The following is a 24027-nucleotide window of genomic DNA, read 5'->3' as shown; positions in this document are numbered from 1 at the left end:
GCCAGCCTTAGTCACAATCAGTTTAAAGGGGAAGCCCCATTTGTACATCAGACCATCACTTCTAAGAGCTTGAGTGACGCAGGTTCCGCCTTTTTGCAAGAGTGATAGGCGATAGGTCATTGTATATTGCAAGTGAATCCCCATGGAAGTTCACATTCTGCATGTTGCGAGTGGCATTGATCAGTAGTTCCTTAGATTCATAGTAGTGCATGCGTAAGACTACATCTTTGGGGAGTTGCAAATTAAGTAATGCTGAGCCCAAAGCCCTGTGGGCTCTATCCATTCTCCAAGATTCAGGGGGCTGATTAGGAACCAAAAAGTTAAATAAATCAACCAGATAAGGACGTATGTCAGCAGCCTGTACTGTATTAGGGATTCCTCTGATCTCGAGGTTTTGCCTCCCATCCCTGTTCTCATGATCTTCTTGTGCTAAGCGAATGGACTTAATGGCCTCAATTCACTAATCTTATCTCCTGTCTTTAATAACGTTTCTAGAGTTGTTACCATGGTGATAAGGTATGTAGTATTCAGGAAACATTTTACTTCAGGTAAACCTTAAGTTAACTCTTCTGTCTTTAAAGGGGAACTTCCGCCTAAACAAACATACTGTCATTAAGTTACATTAGTTATGTTAATTAGAATAGATAGGTAATATAATTTTTTACCCACTTGTTTTTAAAAGAACAGGCAAATGTTTGTGATTCAGGGGGGCTGCCATCTTTGTCATGGAGGCAGCCATCTTTTTGGTTGAAAGGAGGTGACAAGGAGCATAAGACACAGTTCAAACTGTCCTTTGTCCTGATAACCCCTCACAGCTGCATGCGCTAGGCTTCAAATGTCAAATTCAAAATGTTAAAAAAAAAAAAAATTCCACCAAAGCAGCAGAACGAGAACAACAACATCAGAAATCCCATCATGCTTTGCACAGCATCAGGGGGAAAAAGCCCGGGCAGTTTTCTTCTGTGCAGCTAAAAATGAGGCTTGTATAAGAGAAACAAAGTTCTGATGCTGTGAAACTGTTAAAGAAACACCAGGCCTTTTCAGTGCTGCTGAGTCGATTTTTAGTCTGGAGGTTCACTTTAAGGAGGAGGTAAATTAAGGAATGAACATATAAGATAACTCTCTCACTGTGTGGAGGTAAGTTTTCTCTTGACTTATCTCCAGCATGATCTTAGTGAATTGAGGCCAATGTCCGCCTGTGATTGTGCATGTTTGTCAGAAAGCAGATTATGATCTTGCACTAGCATACAGCGAACCCCAAAGAGCAGCAGAGAGTCAAGGCAGAGAGCTGCGGAGGGCGGATCCGGCTCAGCACCAAGTGCGACATTCAGAGCACGCCAGGCGCCCTGACATGTTTCGCCGGGACTTCCGGCTTTCTCAAAGGGAGGCGTGGCTACACATCATATCCCTGCCCTGCCTAAATACCTCACGCGCAGCCATCCAAACAGGCACGCGTGTGCGTCATCCACCCCCAGAAACGTCACAGCCAATCAAACACAGTAGGGAGGAGCTGACAACAAAAAGTAAACAGCTCCAGCGTGTGAATAGCTCACACGTAGATGGCAAATAGTGAGAGATGGCCAGTAACTGTAACTGGATGGTGCAAGCGGGCAGCATTTACACACAAAACATACACAATTCATATCACGTGTAATGTAATTTAAATTATAATAATGAAAATTCATAAACTGGAGCCAGCATAACCGGATAGCCTTTAATCAAATATAAACAGGGACGTCATAAAAACAAACTGTAACTTAGGTCGAACGTCCCCAAAAATGAGTGCGAGATTCGCACCTTTAAAGAAATAAACAATGTTTATCAAACTATAAACATGCTATGTGCAGCAATATCACAGCGAGAGAAACCCAACCCAACTCAGCCGAGGCCATGCGTCCACAGACACAGGGCGCACAGAGACATAAAGGAGCGACACAACCAAAGGAGCCAAGATGCAGAGCAGGGGAATGGGAGAAACAGCCCAATCACCATCAACTACCATTAGATTGGCAAAAATGCCGCATATCCCACCGAGTCGTTTAGACCAGGAGGATCAGTCGCCTTTAATTCAAAAATCCATCGGGATTCTTTCTGGAGGAGCAGCCGATCATAGTTGCCCCCCCTGACCGTTGTGTGTATACGGTCAAGGCCGACAACTCGTAAGCCACGGCAATCGCCACCGTGCATTGATTTAAAATGTCTTGCCACTGGTGTGGTAGATGTAGTGCTCCTAATATTGGTGAGGTGTTCACCAATCCTGCTTTTTAAGTCACGCCCCATCTTGCCAATGTAGAACGCTCCACACTGGCAAAAGAGGAGGTACACCACAAAGAGTGTTACAATTGACAAAATGTTGTAATTTCCTACGATGCCCATTGGGGAGCAACACCTCCCTCCCCACAGACATAAATCGGCAAACACTACAACCACCACACCCATATGTACCAGTGACCCTACAATGGACAGTCGCTGTTCCGATGCCGCGAAAATGACTCCGAACTATGAGGACCCGGAGAGACGGTGCCCTTTTCAAAGCAATTTTGGGTTCTGGTGTAACTATTGTATTAATCTTCAGATCATTTATCAAAATGTACCAATGTCGTTCAAAAATACGCATAATCTCTTTGTGTTGGGCAGAATACTTTGCACAAAAACGTATGCCCTCGGCACCATCCCTACGGGACCCACTCCTCAAAATAAAGGCGGCGCGATCAACAGCACACGCCCGTTGATAAGCCCTCCTCAGCAGGTTATCTGGATAACCTCGATCCCTGAAACGGGAGCGTAAATTTGCCGCCTCCGTCCGAAATGTAGAAATCTCGGAGCAATTGCGTCTCACACGGAGGTACTGGCCCACAGGGATACCGCGAATCGTATGTTCGGGGTGAAAACTCTCCGCTCGAAGGAGGGCGTTTGTGGCCGTATCCTTCCTGTAGAGCCCCGTCGACAGACAGCCCTGCTCATCAACCAGAATCAGTGTCCAGAAATGGAATTTTATCAAAATCGTAGGCCAGCGTGAACCGTAAATTTCGTGTATTCTGGTTAATGATATCCACAAAGGTTCGTAATTGAGCTACTGATCCCGTCCAGACGATTAAGATGTCATCAATGTACCTGTGCCACACAAGTACCTAGCACACCCTACATTGAGAGCATCGTCCGCAAAAATGATACGTTCCCACTCCCCCAGGTACAGGTTTGCATATGACAGGGCACAAGTCATGCCCATCACCGCACCCTGCACCTGGAGGTAGTGCTGTCCGTCAAACACAAAAATATTGTTCAACAACAAAAATCTTAGTAAATCCAGTAGGAAAATATTATGGGTCGTCTGTCGAATATCAAGCTCACCCAGAAAGGTACCCACAGCTGCCACCCCCAAATCATGCGGAATGCTAGAGTATAATGCCTCTACGTCCAGGGCCACCAAGACGGCACCAGGAGGAACCTGTGTGCCCTCCAGCACCTTGAGAAGGTGCATAGTGTCCCTGCACATGAGGCTGGAGGTGCCTATCAATGTAAACGCTCACCCTCTCAGTCAGGGACCCACGGCCAGAAACAATAGGCCGCCCAGGAGGGCATTCCTTACACTTATGAATTTTTGGTAGAGCATAAAATGTTGGTGTAATGGGATGTAGCACTTTCAGAAATTGGCTAACATCTTCCCCAATAATGCTACGTCGCAGCGCATCATCAATAATGGTAAACAACTGTCTCTGGCACCTGGTGACCCTGGACGCAGGCACACAAACATAGCACTCACGATTCTCCAAAATCTGTAAACACATATCCCTGTAGGCCAGCACCCCCATGACGACAACATTGCCCCCTTTGTCAGAGGGCTTAATCTCCCACCTGGTCTGCGACAACTCCTCCAGTGCCTCTAGCTCCTCCACTGATAAATTCTGAACATCAGAGGTCCTACCAGAAAGACGCATAATGTCCCTTTCTACCACTGAAATCAATGTCCTAAGACTGGGGCTGACCGAGAGATTTAATAACCCTTGGATTTAATAACTGGTGGAACAGCCTTTCAAACGGGTTGAGGTCAGGACTCTGACTAGGCTACTCCAGAAGGCGTATTCTCTTCTGTTTAAGCCATTATGTTGTTGATTAACTTCTATGCTTTGAGTAATTGTCCTGTTGCAACACCCATCTTCTACTGAGCTTCAGCTGGTTGACAGATGGCCTTAAAGAGAGACTGTGACCAAGAATTGAACTTCATCCCAATCAGTAGCTGATACCCCCTTTCCCATGAGCAATCTTTTCAGGGGGCTATGTATGGCTGATATTGTGTGTGGTGAAACCGCTCCCACAGTGTGATGTCAGGATTCTGTCTGTGAACCTCATTGCATTGTGGGAAATAACAGCTGTTTGCAGCTGGGTCCAACTGCCAAAAAAGCAAGCAGCATCTCCTTCCACTGACATCACCTGCCAGCAGTCAAAATATCACCATGTGATAAATGTCAGAATGTAAATCAGGGAGAGGAAAACTTTTACAATGGGAAAACACTGACTAAATTATTAATACATAATTATTGTAAAATCAAAGCACTTTTTTATTACATTATTTTCACTGGAGTTCCTCTTTAAAGAGACTCCGTAACAAAAATTGCATCCTGTTTTTTATCATCCTACAAGTTCCAAAAGCTATTCTAATGTGTTCTGGCTTACTGCAGCACGTTCTACTATCACCATCTCTGTAATAAATCAACTTATCTCTCTCTTGTCAGACTTGTCAGCCTGTGCCTGGAAGGCTGTCAAGTTCTTCAGTGTTGTGGTTCTGCTATGCACTCCCCCCTCCAGGCCCCTCTCTGCACACTGCCTGTGTATTATTTAGATTAGGGCAGCTTCTCTCTTATCTTTTACAAGCTGGATAAATCCTCCTCTGAGCTGGCTGGGCTTTCAAATACTGAGGAATTACATACAGGCAGAGCTGTCTGCACTCTGCAGGAAGAAACAGCCTGACACTTCAGTGGAAGATAGCTGCAGGGGGAAAGAAACACACAAATGAGCTCTTGAGATTCAAAAGGAAGGGTGTATACAGCCTGCTTGTGTATGAATGTATTTTCTATGTGTGGACATACTGTACATCAACCTACTTCCTGTTTTGGTGGCCATTTTGTTTGTTTATAAACAAGCTTTTTAACCACTTCGCCGCTGAGGGGTTTTACCCCCTGACCACCAGAGCAATTTTCACCTTTCAGCGCTCCTTCCATTCATTCGTCTATAACTTTATTATTACTTATCCCAATGACATGAACTATATCTTGTTTTTTTCGCCACCAATTAGGCTTTCTTTAGGTGGGACATTATGCCAAGAATCATTTTTTTCTAAATGTGTTTTAATGGGAAAATAGGAAAAATGTGGGGAAAAAAATAATTATTTTTCAGTTTTCGGCCATTATAGTTTTTAAATAATGCATGCTACTGTAATTAAAACCCATGAAACGTATTTGCCCTTTTGTCCCGGTTATAAAACCATTTAAATTATGTCCCTATCACAATGTTTGGCGCCAATATTTTATTTGGAAATAAAGGTGCATTTTTTTCAGTTTTGCGTCCATCCCTAATTACAAGCCCATAGTTTATAAAGTAACAGTGTTATACCCTCTTGACATAAATATTTAAAAAGTTCAGTCCCTAAGGTAACTATTTATGTATTTTTTTTAATTGTAAATTTTTTAATTTTTTTTTAATTACAAAAAAAAAAAAAAATGGGGAGTGTGGGAGGTAATGAGTTAATTTTATGTGTAAAAGTCATTTATTTGTATGTGAAAAATGTGTAGGGTGTAGTTTACTATTTGGCCACAAGATGGCCACAGTAACTTTTTGTTTTAATGCGACCTCCAAGCTTCCTTCCGGAAGCTTGGAGGAAGAATAAGGAGGCTGGACACGTGAGTTTTTTCTCACAATGATCGCGCTGCCCATAGGAGAGCAGCTGATCATTGCGGGGCTTAGATCAACGAACGGGAATGGATTTTCCCGTTCATTGATCTCTGGGCGAGCGGGCGGCAGCGGTTTTACTAGCAGCGGGCGGCGTGTTTACGAGCGGGAGCGCGGGCAGCGTCGGGAACGCGGAAAGTACGTGTTTCTCCGTCCCTGGTTTTTAAAGGATGGAAAAAGGGGCGGAGAAATACGTACGCGCGGGGGTAAAGTGGTTAAAACTGTTTTTAACCACTTTTAATGCGGCGAGGAGCGGCAAAATTGTGTCAGAGGGTAATAGGAGATGTCCCCTAAAGCACTGGTATGTTTACTTTTGTGCGATTTTAACAATACAGATTCTCTTTAAGTTCTCCTGCAAAATGTTTTGATAAACTTGTGAATTCATTTTTCCTTCGATGATAGCAATCCATCCCGGCCCGGACACAGCAAAGCAGACTCAAAACATGATGCCCCCATCACAATACTTCACAGATAGGATGAGGTTTTGATGTTGGTGTGCTGTGCCTCTTTTTCTCCACGCATAGTATTGTGTGTTTCTTCCAAACAACTCAACTTTGGTTTCATCTGTCCACAGAATATTTTGCCAGTACTGCTGTGGAACATTCAGGTGCTCTTTTGCAAACGTTAAACATGCAGCAATGTTTTTTTGGACAGCAGTGGCTTCCTCTGTGATATCCTCCCATGAACTCCATTCTTGTTTAGTGTTTTACATATCGTAGATAACTATATTCGAAAGACTTTTGTAAGTCTTTAGCTAACACTCTAGGATTCTTCTTCACCTCATTGGGCATTCTGCACTGTGCTCTTGCAGTCATCTTTATAGGACGGTGACTCCTAGGGAGAGTAGCAGCAGTGCTGAACTTTCTCCACTCATAGACAATTTGTCTTACGGTGGACTGATGAAATGCAAGGCTTTTGGAGATACTTTTTTAACCCTTTCCAGCTTTACGCAAGTCAACAATCCTTAATCGTAGGTATTCTGAGAGCTCTTTTGTGTGAGGCACAATTTGCATCAGGCAATGCGACTTGGGAAAAGCAAACCCAAAACTGGTGTTTTTTATTGGGCAGGACAGCTGTAACAAACACCTTCAATCCCATCTCATTGATTGGACTGACACCTCGCTCCAATTAGCTCTTGGCGTTCACATACTTTTTCCACCAACACTGTGAATGTTGACATGATGTGTTCCATAAAAACATGGATCAGCACACTCAAAAATATATTTCAAAAATTATACTCTTTAATTGGAATAGATAGCCCATGAGGTGATAGAGCCCAAAGTCCGCAATACAGCAGATAGTGTGTCTTGGATAGTGGCAGCAGACACTGGCCTACACTGGCTTGCATCTGCCAACCCTCAAGCCACAAAATGTACACTCAAATGTAAACCTACACATTAATTTCTTAAATACCCATATTCAACCAATCATAGAAAACCAATGTCCAGTGGAGATGCCCTTTTTTCAGATTTAATGTGAATGATCAACTATTTTTTTGGTGTGGGAGAGTTCCCTACCACTCTGTGGATTATTCCATGCCAACATTAAGGTGAGTAATAGCCACAATGATTCCCTGATAATTAGTTTTGGGATCTATTGGTAGTAATGTTTTGTAAAGATACCATGTCAACCGCAATATTTATTCTATTCCTTGTTTCTCTATTGGTTTAATCTGCACATGTGCTGGTCGTGGGGGTGGGCAGTGATTGTCTCCTCGCGGTCTGGCATACATATTCATGAGGTCATGTGATTTGCACAGTGTCCGCAGTCTCTTAGCAGGTCCTCTCCAGGAAAGGTCAGTGATTGGCCAGTTTGAATTTTATTGGTTTTCTATGATTGGCTGAATATAGGTATTTAAGGAATTGGTGTGTAGTTTTACATTTGAGTGCACATTTTTCGGCTTGAGGATGGGCGGATGCCCGATACAGTTGTAGACCATTGTCTGTCGCCACTATCCAAGACACACTGCAGCTGAATTGTGGACTTTGGGCTATCTATTCCAAGGCTACCAGCTGGAATTTTGATGGACTGTGGGTGTCTATGATACCTATCTTTTGTAGGTTGCTGGTCCTTGTCTGACACGTAACTTTTTATGGATTCTGTTTTTTCATTAAAAGAGCTATAATTTTTTCAACATGTCTTTTGAGTGTGCGTGCTGATCCTTGTGGAATACAGAGATTGTGCTGCCACTGAGTTCTCTGGTGGCTTGATCGTGAGTGCACCTCAGCTGTGGTAAGGGGAGTGTGGCCAGGTATCTTTACTTGACAATAAAAACATGGAAACATTTAATTGTCTGTGTGGTATCAGTTTAATCAGACTGTAATGGTCTATTGTAATGATTTAATATTAATAATAATTCAATAATAATATTTAATAATAATTCCAAAGGTTTTGCATACTTTTTCTTGCTACTGTATTTATTAATGAGAGTAGATGAAGTAGGAAGGAATGTTGCTGTTTTTGCAGATGCAGGGGCAACCAGGATTTTAAAGAGGAAGGGGGTGGGGGGGGGATTCCTGAAAGCGATCTCCGTTAGCAATATAATAGGACTTTAGAGTATGACTATGGTAGGGGTTAGATTGTGAGCTCCTCTGAGCTGACCATAGTCAGTGACATGACTAGAACTATGACATGACTATGTACTCTGTAATGCCCTGCAGAAGATTTCAGTGCTACATAAATACATACAGTAATAACACTAATGTGGTAAGACATTAAATTATGACTATGGTAGGCTTAGACGGGGAGCACCTGTGTTATATAAATACATACTACTAGCTACAATGAAGCAATTGTTTTTTTTTTTTTTGGGGGGGGGGTTTAGGGGGGGGGGTGGAGAGACAGAGACAGGAGACAGGGAGAAAGAGGTAGACAAAAGTAGGGGAAAGATAGAGAACAGTGAAAGACATTAAATGGGAAGAGGCAGGGGCGGACTGACAACTCATGGGGCCCCGGGCAATAGGAGATTATGGGTCTGCCGGGGAAGTTTGAACTCTGCCATAGTCTTTCCCCCCAAAATACATGTAATCTGACAGCATTTCACCAAAAATCCATGCAATTTGGCATAGGTTCCTCCAAAATACAGATAATATGGCAGTCGTTCCCCCAAAATAGACGTAATCTGGCAGTAGTGGTACCCCCAAATACACATTTGACAGCGGCTCCCCAAAATATGCGTAATCACCAAAAATACATGTAATCTGGCAGCAGTGGTTCCCCCAAAATACACAATCTGGAAGCAGCAGTTCCCCCAGTATACACAATCTGGCAGCGGTTCCCCCATTATACACAATCTGGCAGCGGTTCCCCAAAAATACACAATCTGGCAGCTGTTTCCCAAAATACACTTAATCTGGCAGCAGCAGTTCCCCATAAATAGGTAATCTGGCAGCAGTTCCCCCAAAATAGGTGCCCCCAGTACAGGTAACCAGGTCAAAAGGTATCCCCAGTGGAAGTAACCAGGTCTATAGGTTTTCCCAGTGCAGGTATCCAGGTCTATAGGTGTCCCCAGTTTAAGTAGCCAGGTCTATAGGTGTCCCCAGAATAGGTAGCCAGGTCTATGGGTGTCCCCAGTATAGGTAACCAGGTCTACGGGTGTCTCTAGAATAGGTAGCCAGGCCTATAGGTTTCCCCAGTACAGATAGCCAAGTCTATAGGTGTCCCCAGTATATGTAGCCAGGTGTATAGGTCTTCCCAGTATAGCCAGGTCTATGGGTCTCCCCAGTATATGTAGCCAGGTGGATAAGTGTCCCCAATATATGTGGCCAGGTCTATGTGTGTCCCCAGTATATGTAGCCAGGTCTATAGGTGTCCCCAGTAGATGTAGCCAGGTCTATAGGTGTCCCCAGTATATGTAGCCAGCTGTATAGAAGTCCCCAGTATATGTAGTCAGGTCAATAGGTCTCCCCAGTATATGTAGCCAGGTCTATAGGTGTCCCCAGTGTATGTAGCCAGGTCTATAAGTGTCCCCAGTATATTTAGCCAGCTGTATAGGTGTTCCCAGTATATGCAGACCGGCGTATAGGTGTCCCCAGTATATGCAGACAGGCGTATAGCTGTCCCTAGTATATGTAGCCAGGTCTCTAGGTGTCCCCAGTATATGTAGCCAGGTGGATAGGTGCCCCCAGTATATGTAGCCAGATCTATAGGTGTCCCCAGTATATGTAGCCAGCTGTATAGGTGTTCCCAGTATATACAGCCAGGTGTATTGGTGTCCCCAGTTTATGTAGCCAGGTGTATAGACTGTCTGTTTGTTTGTGTGGAGTGGGGAGGAGAAGAGAGAGAGGAGGGGGAAGAATGAGTTACCAGAATGGGGGAGAGAGGATGAGACACACACATGACAGAGTAGGAGAGAGAGAGGCACAGGACAGAGGGAATGGGAGGCAACACAGAAACAGGTGAGAGGTACCTGACCAAAATGTCAATTTTTATTTTTTTTTGCAGGGCCATACTGAGATAGCACAGACATATTGCACTGTGGGGGAGAGACAGGAGGTAAAGGGAGGAGAGGACATACCAGGGAGAGAGGGTGAGAAAAACATGGAGGAGTGTGAGACACACACTTCAGTAAGAAAAAGAGCTAATTGTTTTTAAGAGGCCTTTTACACTAGCAGCCTGAGATCGGGAAGTATTCAGCTGGCTTGTCCGTCCAGACCTCCCTCAGTGCGTCTTCTTGCATCACTACAGAAGTTGGCTGATGTTAAAGGGACACTGTAGGAAAATGAGTTGAAGTTACCCGGGGCTTCTAATGGTCCCCTGCAGGCATCCTGTGCCCACGCAGTCACTCCCCAATGCTCCGGCCCCGCCTCCGGTTCACTTCTGGAATTTCAGACTTTAAAGTCTGAAAACCACTGTGCCCGCATTGCCCTGTCCTCACTCCCGCTGATGGCACCAGGAGCGTACTGCGTAGGCCCAGTATGGTCTGTGCCTGCACCGTGCGCTCCTGGTGACATCAGGGGAAGTGAGGACACGGCAACGCAGGCGCAGTGGTTTTCAGACCTTACCCCCTATAGTATCCCTTTAAGCTGTATCTGTATCCACTAGCCTCTGCAGCAAACTCAGTTTGGTGTTACAAGATCTAGTGAAGACAGACACCTGCACAAACTCCTACCTAGCACAGAGCTACAAAAACCCTGCAGGTAGATGTAGCATACAGACTGACAGATAGTATCCACCAAACAGAACCAATAACAATCATACAAGGCACAGTATCAAAAGTGTAATAGTCACCTGAGGCCTGGAGGATGAGGCAATCCAGATGAAAGTCAGATGACTGCAAGCAGGAGTAATGGTATGTAGATCAGGCACTTTACAGATAACGTGGTCAGTACTAGCCAGATATCAGTCCAGGCAGTGTTCTTGCAAGTCCTTATCCAGCCAGAGGTCAATCCAGGCGGCAAACAGACAGAGTCCAGGTACAATAGCAGAGTCGGCAACGGGTAATCAAATAGAGAGTGGTCAGGATACACTGCAGAGTCGGCACCAGGGAATCAATCTAGATTGAGACCTTTTGACTCCTATTGCAGAATCGGCAACAGGAGTCAAAAGGTTTTGTGAGCGCATGCCCAGCAACAAGCCAAAAGCTAATGCTATCACGGGCGATGTCTGGGGGCGCTCACCATGCTTAAATACAAGAACTAACCAACCAGAAACAAATATAATTGAAAATAACCAATTGAGACTCAGCGTGTCAGCTGATCAGCTGTCACGCAACACACACACGTGGTTACGGTTTACAGCAGATGGAGCATGTATTGAGAGCGCGTCCGACTCCTATCCAATGGGAGCTAAGCAACAGGCTGCGCTCTAGTGACGTCAACGGTCTGCCGAGACCCGGAAGCTTGCGCCTCAGCCCGGGTCTTGGTGTTCCGCCACCATGGATGCCCCAATGATCTTACAGTATCCCCTCCCTTAGGAGTGGACTCTGGACACTCCAACCTGGATTTCCCAGGATTCTTCTCATAAAACTCCCTTATTGCTAAATCAGCATGAACTTGTTTAGCAGGAACCCAAGATCTCTCTTATGGTCCATATCCTTTCCAGTCAATTAAGAATTGTAATGAATTTATCAAAATACGAGAAACAAAAATCCTCTGAACCTCAAATTCTTGTTCACCATTAACTTCCACGGGTGAAGGGGGTGGGTCCGAAGTATTGCAATTAGCTGCGGATTTCAACTGAAAAACATGAAAATATTTAACCCCTCTAACGGATCTGGGCAATTTGACTTTATAAGTTACCCGATTCATTTTTTCAGCCACAGGATATGGACCAATGAACTTGGATCCCAGCTTGGCAGAAGGCTGGCGTAAAGGAATATGACGGGTAGAGACCCAAAATAAATATCCAGGCATAACTTCATCCTCAACCGTTTGGTGCATATTAGAGAACATTTTCTGGGTATTTATAGTATTTCTAATGTTATTCTGTACTTGTTCCCAAATTTGGTTACACCTTGAGGACCATTCCTCTAACTCAGGAAGATTGGAAATACCAGAAAGTGCATTGAACTTAGGGTTAGAACCATAGATGATCTGAAAAGGAGACATTTTAGTGGAACTATTAACCTGATTGTTCATAGCAAATTCAGCAAATAGCAAAAAAGTAAACCCAATTTTCTTGACAACCTGAAACAAAACATCTCAAATACTGTTCCAATGACTGGTTAATTCTTTCAGTTTGTCCATTGGACTCAGGATGAAAGCCAGAGAAAAAAAGACAGAGAAACTCCCAATTTGTCACAGAAAGCACACTAGAACTGGGAAACAAATTGCACCCCTCTATCATAGACAATGTTTTCAGGAACACCATGGATTTTAAAAATGTTCTCAACAAAAATCTGAGCTAATTCCATAGAAGATATTTTACCCTGAGAAACTGGAAGATCAAGCACAAAATCCATGGACAAATGAGACCAAGGCTTTTCAGGAATAGGCAAGGGCAACAAGGTATCTTGAGGTGCAGCACGTGCCACCTTACTTCAGGAACAAACAGAACATGATTTCACAAAAACAACATCTTTACTGAGTGAAGGCCACCAAACATCCCTTCTGAGAAGCTCAATGGTTTTTTTTAACCCCAGAATGACTTGCCGATTTATTTGCATGAAATTGTTTAAAGACTACTTCTCGCAGATTACAAGGAATAAACAATTTCCCAGGAGGTTTATTCTGAGGTGCCTGGTCTTGAATCTTGAGCAATTGGTTAGAAAGTTCAGGAGACAATTTACAAGCAGAAATAATGCATTTCTTAGGAATTATGGATACAGGATCCATATTAGCATTTTCTTTCAGAAAACATCTTGATAAGGTATCAGCCTTGATGTTTTTTGAACCAGACTTATAAGTGATGCAAAAATTAAACCTAGAGAAAAACAATGCCCAACGAGCTTGTCAATTTAGTCATTTGGCATTCTCAATGTACTCAAGGTTCTTATGATTGGTATAAATTGTCACCGGATTTTCTGCACCTTCCAACCAATGTCTCCATTCTTCTAAAGCTAATTTAATAGCTAATAATGCTCTATTCCCAATATCATAATTTCTTTCTGCTGGAGAGAATTTTTGAGTGAAAAATGCACATAGGTGTAATTGTTGAGGACTGACAGAAAACTGAGACACGACCGCTCCAACTCCCACCTCAGATACATCTACCTTGACAATGAAAGATTTTTTAATATCTGGGTGAACTAAAGCCGGAGCAGAACAGAAAGCCTGTTTTAACCCTTCAAAAGCCCTAACAGTCTTAGAGCTCCAACTGGACGGATCTTCCCCTTTTTTTGTGAGATCCGCAAAGGAAGCCACTTTGCCAGAGACATTTTTAATGAATTTCCAATAAAAATTGGCAAACCCCAAAAATCTTTGCAAGGCTTTAAGACTGTTAGGCTGAGGCCAATACAACACAGCTTTGACTTTCTCCTGATCCATGGTCAACCCGGTATCAGAGATTATGCAACTCAAAAATGTGACTTGATTTACCTCAAATATGGACTTCTCCAATTTAGCATACAATCGATTTTCCCTCAACTTGATTAACACTTTTCTCGCGTGATCACGATGTTCAGACAAGAAGGAAGAAAAGATCAAGATGTCAAGATATACAACCATAAATTTGCCAAGGAACTCACGAAATATATAATTGACAAAGTGTTACTGCAGGAGCATTACATAGGCCAAAAGGCATAACCAGATACTCGTAATGACCATCTTTAGTATTATAGGCAGTTTTCCATTCATCATTTTCTCTAATGCAAATAAGGTTACAAGCACCTCTAAGATCTAGTTTGGAAAAAAATCATAGCTCCCACAACCTGTGAGAACAAGTAATCGATCAAAGGTAATGGATAACGATTTTTAACAGTAACCTTATTCAACCCTCTAAAATCAATACAAGGTCCCAGACCACCATCTTTTTTCTCTACAAAAAAGAACCCTGCACCAGCTGGTGAGGAAGAGGTTCTGATGAACCCCTTCTGTAGATTTTCTTGGATATACTCCCTCATGGCCTTCTACTCTGGTCTGGTCGATAGCCCAATCATATGGTCTATGAGGTGGTAACACATCAGCTGCTTTAGGAGAAAACACATCTGCGAACTCTTGATACACAGGAGGTAACTTTTGCTCAATGAGTTTGGTTCAACTTAGCACAATATTTTGTAAACACTCATCTTTACACTGATCTGACCAGCTAATCAACTTACCAGACTGCCAATCAAACACTGGGTTATGTTTTTCCAACCATGGTAACCCAAGAATAATTGGATAAGAAGGTAAATTCAAACAATAAAACTTCATGACTTCAAAATGTAGAACTCCTACCTGTAAAGTGACTTTAGTAGTTAATCTTAAACTTTGTTCCTTCTGTAACACTGTATCATCAACCGCAGTGATACGTATCGATTCAGACACTGCAGTTGTCTGAATGGATAACGTCTCAGCTAGGGAAATGTCCATGAAATTGGCCACCGCCCCACAATCGATTAGGGCCAGGCAATTGTACACAATTTCTCCTTTAAGAATAAAGACGGGTAGCATGATGAGGTTATTTTCTGGAAAGAAACTCTGATAGTTTAACTGGGTTCTCTCCACCCCAGTTAAGCATTGGAATTTTCCAGCTTCTTAATTGTATTAGGGCATGATTTAACAATGTGTCCAGATTCCCCACAATAGAAACATAATTTTTCCACTTTTCTCCAATTTTTCTCTGGCAAGGAGAGTTTTGAAAGCCCTAATTGCATTGATTCCTCAGTAGTTGTTGTGATGTTACTACTTTTGGATGGAAGAGTTACAGGAATAGGTATGTGAGACCCTCCCTGGCGGCGTTGTCTGACTTGCCTGTCAACCCGGATTGCCAAAGTAATAGCTTCTTCTAAGGATAAAGGTACTGGATGACTGATAAGAATATCATTAACAATATCAGATAGTCCAAACAGAAATTGGTCCATTACAGCTGAATCATTCCCATTAGTTGAGACTGCCCATCGCCGGAATTCTGTTGCATATTCTTCAACAGTGCGACAACCCTGTAGCAGATTCCTTAGTTTTTGTATTGCAGTAGAAGCAACATCAGGGTCAGAATACAGTATAGCCATAGCTTTAAACAGATTATCTACTGAGGCCAAGGCTTCATGCTCAGGAGGTAGGCAATAGGCCCAAGACTGTGGATCCCCTTGCAACAGGGATATGACAAAGGATACTTTTTGAGATTCTGAACCAGAGGATTGAGAATGGACTTTGAAATATGACACAGTTATTCATGAAATTACTGAACTGAGATCTTGCACCAGAACATTTCTCCGGATAGGCATTTTAGGGTCCAGAGGTGCTCTAAGAGGAGGAGCTGGAGGAAGTACTGAACGTTCAGTAGGAGAAGCAGGAAGTTCAGGACGAGAAGTGGCATTGGCCAATTGAGTCAATTGCACCTGTTGAGCAGATACTTGTTCCGTAAGTGTATTTACAGCTCCAGTAATTCATCCATGGTGGAGACCCCCAGTTAGTCTCCCCATTTGATTGGGGGAATTTCTGGCCTGCCATACTGTCAGGCTTATCTGGTCAATGACTATAGGTCAGGCTGTATGCCCATATGACTGACCTAAAGCCCAGCCCGTAACACCTGCACAAACTCCTACACAGCACAGAACTACAAAAACCCTGCAGGTAGATGTAGCATACAGACTGACAGAGAGTATCTACTAAACAGAACCAATAACAATCATACAAGGCACAGTATCACAAGTGTAATAGTCACCCGAGGCCTGGAGGATGAGGCAATCCAGATGAGTGTCAGATGACTGCAAGCAGGAGTAATAGTATGCAGATCAGGCACTTTACAGATAACGTGGTCAGTACTAGCCAGATGTTTGTACAGGCAGCGTTCTTGCAAGTCCTTATCCAGCCAGAGGTCGATCCAGGCAGCAAACAGAGTCCAGGTACAACAGCAGAGTCGGCAATGGGTAATCCAATAGAGCGTGGTCAGGATATCAATCTAGAGTAAGCGTGGTAAAGATGCAAGGCAAAATCGGCAACAGGAGTCAAAAGGTTTTGTGAGCGCATACCCAGCAACAAGCCAAAAGCTAATGCTATCAAGGGCGATGTCTGGGGGCGCTCGCCATGCTTAAATACAAGGACTAACCAATCAGAAACAAACAGAATTGAAAACAACCAATAGAGAATCAGCGTATCAGCTGATCAGCTGACACGCAACACACGTGGTTACTGTTTACAGCGGAGGAGCGCGTATTGAGAGTGCATCCGCCACCTATCCATTGGGAGCTGAGCGCCAGGCTGCGCTCTAGTGACATCAGCGGTCTGCCGAGACCCGGAAACTTGCGCCTCAGCCCGGGTGTTTGCGTTCCGCCACCATGAATGCCCCGATGATCTTACATCCCTACTTCCTTCTTTACTAGCACACAGCAGGGGCACAGGGCTGTGCTCATACCTGGCTCTGTAAAGTTCCCTAGAGCTCAGCTGCTCTATGCTCTGCACACACACTGCTGCAACATCCAAAGTCAACTGTAGCCAGGAAAGAGAGGGGGAAGGTCGGCACATAGTGCAGGCAGCAGCACAGTGCTGTGAGCTGCAGGATGCCCACGGACATCAACTCTCAAGAACGCTGTGACATATTGCAGAAGGGCAGCTATAGGAGCACATACAAGGCAGATGATATTGCAATGTCAATGAAAAATGTAAAGTCATGCATTTTGGTCATACCAACTGTCTGGCACCATACAAAATAAATGGGATACAGATGGGGACTTTACACTTGGAGAGGCGCTTAGTAGTACTTAACAACAAGTTAAATAATCATATTTAAAGAGACTCTGTAACAAATTTTTCAGCCTTAGTTCTTCTATCCTATAAGTTCCTATGCCTGTTCTAATGTGCTCTGGTTTACTGCAGCCTTTCCTAATTGCGCTGTCTCTGTAATAAATCTGATCTCCTTTCCTCTGTGGTGTCTGTCGGGCTAAGGCTTGAATGTGTGGAATGTGCAGGGCTGCTTGTGATTGGATAGCAGCGATACACACCCTCTGCAGGCCCCCTGCACACTCTGTATGACTCATACACTCTGCTTATGTGAGCCTATCACAAGCTGGTTAGTTTGTTTGTAAACAATGCCTAAAACTGTTAATTACAAGCCAGGATTGCAGCAGAGTGGCAGAAACAGCACAGAGGGGCACAGGAGAAAATAAGGAATAGAATGGTATGCTTTTTAGTGTAAGAATATTAGAGTACAGATTCTCTTTAATGCCAAGCAGCTGCAGCTGAAGCATATATATATACACAGTATACATTTATGATTAAAACTGAACTAATCATTTTTCCACCGTCTCTGTCCACCTCTCTGCCTGAAATAACAATAAATGTTACCACTCCCACGGAATATGTTGGTGCTTTATAAATCAATAATAATAATATAACATTTTGGGATGCATTAAAGAGACATAAAAACTCGGGATGCTAGCATAATACTGCCTGTTCAACTCTGTAGGTGCTTTCCTTGCAATGAAAGAAATCCAGGGTTATAATTACCAGGTAATTCCTGTTGGTGTTGATCCAGGGCAGGGCCGCCAACAGACCATCACAGGGGAGAGAGGTGCATGAGGCCCTGGGAGATTCTGGGGCCCAGCAAGGGTGGGTCCAACCATGAAACACATGAAGGCACTTATCAGACACTTGACTACAGTTGCAAGTTCTGAGGGGGATACTTGCTGGTACGATGTACATTTTGAATGTCATTCAATAGCAGCACCAGCTTATTGTGTCTCAAACAGACCTACTGATACCCCTCGAGTACAGAGCTCTCTAGAGCAGTACATTTTATGGCAGTCCAGGAAAAAAAATTGTTTATTTTCCCTGTCAGGAGTCTGTCAGTTTTCTGTGTACATTTTTCTGTATGTATTTTCTGCACACCGTGTCTGTCTTTATGTGAGAAAACGCATGTTTCATCACAGAACCTAATGCTATTGATAGAGAAACTGCAGTCAGTTTTTATCTGCATGGGGGAAACACATTCAAGTACCTGTTACATAGTTTTAAAGAGTGGATATGTGAGTTATCAACTGAATTCAGTTCCAAAAAATCAAAGTTTAAAATCCCAGATATTACATGGGTCCTCATTCTTTGAACACTAACCTAAAGCTCTTGATTTGTATCTGCATGAGAGACTGCTGGTGGAAATCAGTATCTGCACACAGGAGCTACTCCCTACAAGCTTCTAATATCACCAAATGCTACAGGTAGGGTTCAAGTATCTGCACTGAAGTCCTATGCTTCTTCTTAATGCTTGTATAAGTATGTGTTTTTTCTTCCAGCACATTATCTTAGATGTTTCTGTTGGATGCAAACTACATTGTCCCCCTGCCCTGACCACTATCCTGGATATGATTTGCTGTGTCTGCTGCTTGTCCAACTTAGTTTGAGCAAGTCCCTTGTAAACTGGTAATAACAAAAGGGTTATCCTGCACTCCTCACAGTTAAGCCAACAGTCGGAATAATGGAGAGCTCTAGGAAAAATTTAGTGGATGATACCACTCTTGGAAAAATGTTAAGGTAAAAGCCGACACCTCCTTCAAATGATACTGTATACAAACTTTATTGCTTTTATGGAACAATTATATGCCGTTTTGATTGTGGCAATAATCTAAGGGGGCAGCAGCAGTATTAATGTGTCAGGATCACAGACCAGGTGAATCTACCTCAAAGAATCCACCAACAGCATTGTGTATGGCCCTATTACACTTAGGATTAATGTACCTAAATTATGAGGCAGCTACATTTTTTAAGAGCAGAATTGGACTCAAACTGACTCATAAGTCAGTAGCATTACCAGTATACTGGCATCTTCCTGTTTGCAGAAGTCAAATATTTTTAACTTTCTGTTGAGACACCAGTTACCTGATTAGTTCTGCAGATCTGACTTTTATCTCTAGAGGGCAGAGTTTCTAAGACGCCTCAGAGACTCTGCAATTTAAAGCGGATCCGAGATGAAAAACTAACTATAACAAGTAACTTGTCTATATATGTTATCTAAAGTTTAGATAGTTTACACAGCATATCTAGCTGCAAACAGCTTCAAAAGTTTATGCTTATTTATTCCTGTGATACAATGAGGGCAGCCATGTTCTGTTTGTCGCATTGTCACAGGCTGAGGGCTGGAGATGCTATCAGCTTCCCTGTGTGTAAATTTAGTCCCCTCTCCTCCTCCCCTCTGCCTCTGAAATCAATGGCTAGTAACCTCCTCCTCCTCCTGCCCAGACTGAGCTCCCATAAGCCCTTGCTACAGTGCCAAGGCACAAAAGGAGCTGTGGGCGAGGCTTGTTTAGTTTATAGGGAATTAGAGTATTAAAACAAAACAAAAAAAGTATTTGGCTTGCGGAATGATCATAAACTTTATGAAAGAAACACAATTATGCAATGAGTAAAAGTTTATCTCGGATCCACTTTAAAGCCAGAAGTTTTAAATGCAAAACTAGCCGAATTAATGGTGCCTCCGCGCTAGCTCAATCATCTTAACAGGGGGATATCAAATAGAGACAGCTGACTTTCAGACAAAAAAACAGCCGTCAGATGCTATAAAATGGCATTTGGAGGTACTTCTGTAATGAATACTATGTGGAGGAATCAATCTTATGGGATCCATGACACATGCCATTCACGATAGAGAGGAATCACATAATCAAATGTATAAAACCGCTATGGCCCTTACCTAAAGAGATTACACTAAATACCCCCCTGCGATCACGTCTTTGGGACATTATTGAAATGTTATTGGCACCTTGAGGGATGGGACTTTCTGGCCCAGTAAGGCCCACTGGGTCAGCAGAGTACTTTCTTTAAGTCCTCCTTTCTTTTTGGCTTCTTCTGCCAACCTCTTCTTGTTCCTCTCCTTTTTATCTTCCTCCTCCTAGTCTCTTTAACCACTTAACGACTGCCCACTGCACAGGGGCGGTCGGAAAGTGGATGCCGCAAGGACCAGCTCATGTGCAGAGGCTGCGGTCTTTGTATCGATCCTCCGCCGGGGATCGATGGCCGGGTATTTAGCCTCCAGCCCGCCAGCCAATTAGCAGCTCTGGCGAGCAGAGGACTACAGAGATCCGGCATTTAAAGCGTATAAAGCACTTTGTTAGGTAAACAAAGTGCTTTATACACGCTTCCTCCTCGCCTCGTGGTCTCATTGTTCCAGAGACCACCAGCGAGGAGGAAGCAGTAGTGAGTATGCACCACACATTTATTTTCCACCCCCCCGATCGCCCACGGCACCCTTCAGACCCCCCCCCCCCCCGACCACCCCCCAAAACACAGTTTGCACCCAAACCCCCCTAATCACCCATCAATCACTCCCTGTCACTATCTGTAAACGCTATTTTTTTTATGCCCTAAACTGCCCCCTGCTCCCTCCTGATCACCCCCCCACCCCTCAGATTCTCCCCAGACCCCCCCCCCCCCCCCCGTGTACTGTATGCCTCTATTTCCCCTGTAATAACCCACTGATCACCTGTCAATCACCTGTCAACCACCCCGTGTCACTGCCACCCATCAATCAGCCCCTAACCTGCCCCTTGCGGGCAATCTGATCACCCACCCACACCAATAGATCGCCCGCAGATCCGACGTCAGATCACCTCCCAAGTGCAGTGTTTACATCTGTTCTCTACCCTAAACACCCACTAATTACCCATCAATCACCCCCTATCACCACCTGTCACTGTTACCCATCAGATTAGACCCTAATCTGCTCCTTGCGGGCACCCAATCACCCGCCCACATGCTCAGATTGCCCTCAGACCCCAGCCCTGATCACCTCGTCAGTACATTGCTTGCATTTATTTCCCCCTCTAATCACACCTTGAGACACCCATCAATCACCTCCTGTCACCCCCTAGCACACCTACCTATCAGATTAGGCCCTAATTTGCCCCGGGTGGGCTCCTGATCACTCGGCCAAACCCTCAGATCCCCTTCCGAACACCTCCCCAGTGCATTGATTGCATCTATTTTCCCCTCTAACCACCCCCTGAGACACCCATCAATCACCTCCTGTCACCCCCCCCTAGCACTCCTATCCATCAGATCAGGCCCAATACAACCTGTCATCTAAAAGGTCACCCTGCTTATGACCAGTTCCACAACATTCGCCCCCTCATAGACCACCTGTCATCAAAATTTGCAGATGCTTATACCCCTGAACAGTCATTCTGAGACATTTGGTTTCCAGACTACTCACGGTTTTGGGCCCGTGAAATGCCAGGGCGGTATAGGAACCCCACAAGTGACCCTGTTTTAGAAAAAAGACACCCCAAGGTATTCTGTTAGGTGTATGACGAGTTCATAGAAGATTTTATTTTTTGTCAAAAGTTAGCCTAAATTGATTTTTATTGTTTTTTTTTCACAAAGTGTCATTTTTCACTAACTTGTGACAAAAAATAAAATCTTCTATGAACTCACCATACTCCTAACGGAATACCTTGGGGTGTCTTTCTAAAATGGGGTCACTTGTGGGGTTCCTATACGGCCCTGGCATTTTAGGGGCCCTAAAAACAAATGCCTAAAAATGAACTGTGAATAGGACTTTGGACCCCTTAGCGCAGTTAGGGTGCAAAAAAGTGCCACACGTGGTATCGCCGTACTCAGGAGAAGTAGTATAATGTGTTTTGGGGTGTATTTTACACATACCCATGCTGAGTGGGAGAATTATCTCTGTAAATGGACAATTGTGTGTAAAACAAAATCAAACAATTGTCATTTACTGAGATATTTCTCCCACCCAGCATGGGTATGTGTAAAAATACACCCCAAAACACATACTACTTCTCCTGAGTACGGCAATACCACATGTGTGGCACTTTTATGCAGCCTAACTGTGCTAAGGGGCCCAAAGTCCAATGAGCACCTTTAGGCTTTACAGGGGTGCTTACAATTAGGCACCCCCCAAAATGCCAGGACAGTAAACACACCCCACAAATGACCCCATTTTGGAAAGTAGACACTTCAAGGTATTCAGAGAGGAGCATAGTGAGTCCTTGGCAGATTTCATTTTTTTTTTGTCGCAAGTTAGAAGAAATGGAAACTTTTTTTTTTCTTTTTTTGTCACAAAGTGTCATTTTCCGCTAACTTGTGACAAAAAATAAAATCTTCTATGAACTCACCATGCCTCTCCGTGAATACTTTGGGATGTCTTCTTTCCAAAATGGGGTCATTTGGGGGGTATTTATACTATCCTGGAATTCTAGCCCCTCATGAAACATGACAGGTGCTCAGAAAAGTCAGAGATGCCTAAAAATGGGAAAATTCACTTTTTGCACCATAGTTTGTAAATGCTATAACTTTTACCCAAACCAATAAATATAGGCTGAATGGGGTTTTTTTTTTATTAAAAACATGTTTGTCCACATTTTTCGTGCTGCATGTATACAGAAATTTTACTTTATTTGAAAAATGCAAGCACAGAAAGTTAAAAAAAAATCATTTTTTTTTTACAAAATTCATGTCTTTTTTGATGAATATAATAAAAAGCAAAAATCGCAGCAGCAATCAAATAGCACCAAAAGAAAGCTTTATTAGTGACAAGAAAAGGAGCCAACATTCATTTAGGTGGTAGGTTGTATGAGCGAGCAAAAAACCGTGAAAGCTGCAGTGGTCTGAATGGAAAAAAAAAAGGCTCTGGTCCTTAAGGGGGGTAAAGCCCGCGGTCCTCAAGTGGTTAATCTCTCCTCTAATCTTATTTACTCTACTATTTCTGATCAGGGCAAACTATCAATCACGTTCATTCTACCATGGCTTTGAAAATGCACCTTTTTTACTGATGATACTGTAATCCAATTATTGTCCTCACTGATGGACTTCTGGGACGAGGCGTAGATGGAACATCAAACCACTAACCCTTTATTTTATCTCATGAGTCCCTGATGGAATGATCCCACTGGGCCCCAGGGCTTTTCAAATTACTCACCTGATTGCTCCTAGGGTTGGGACCCGAGACAAATGGACTGTCCCCCTCCGCCTCGTCTTGGTGTAAGCATTTTCTTTGCCTATTGGGCCAGAGATACTCTATGCATAATTGGCGCTGGCTTGCCAATTCATTTTCAAGACATTGTCAATATACATCTAGATGTACTCTGCCCTATGCATACATAAACCTGATGTAAACCGTTTATTCACTTTTTAATGCCTTTGCCTTATCACCATCATATGTGATGTTTGCCTGGTTGTCTTTGTATTGTTTAATGATTCTCGGTTTTGGTTAAAAAAAAAAAAACACACACCTTTAAATAAAGAATCTTTAAAAAAAAAAACACTATGTGGAGAAATGTATGCTCTTACTATTACACAACAAAAATGTTACAAATGTGCCATTTTTGCCTAAGCACCTAGATAATAGGATAACAGAGGCTCCAAAAGGAGAAAAAACACTAAAAGAACTTAAAAACCCATCTTGGTAATAGAGGAGGTAGTGGTGGACTTACCTCCTCCAAGCAGAACATATGACTGTGGATTTTCAGTCCAAACTATTTTATTGGATACTCCAAATAAAGTGCAAAGCATTTTGCGGAGTACAAACCTGCTTCCTCAGGCAATAACAGATAGG

At 43.4% G+C, this 24027-nt stretch overlaps 1 protein-coding gene across 7 annotated transcripts in view; it reads right to left on the bottom strand.

Annotated features, from left to right (window-relative positions):
- The window catches only part of HDAC8 (histone deacetylase 8), a 645099-nt gene that overhangs the window by 441391 nt on the left and 179681 nt on the right, over positions 1-24027 (bottom strand). The window lies entirely within an intron of this gene.

Source organism: Hyperolius riggenbachi, chromosome 8, assembly GCF_040937935.1.
Source record: "Hyperolius riggenbachi isolate aHypRig1 chromosome 8, aHypRig1.pri, whole genome shotgun sequence".
NCBI classification, from domain to species: Eukaryota; Metazoa; Chordata; class Amphibia; order Anura; family Hyperoliidae; genus Hyperolius; species Hyperolius riggenbachi.
Note: the sequence above shows the minus strand (reverse complement) of the source record. Positions and strands in the feature narration are given on the sequence as shown.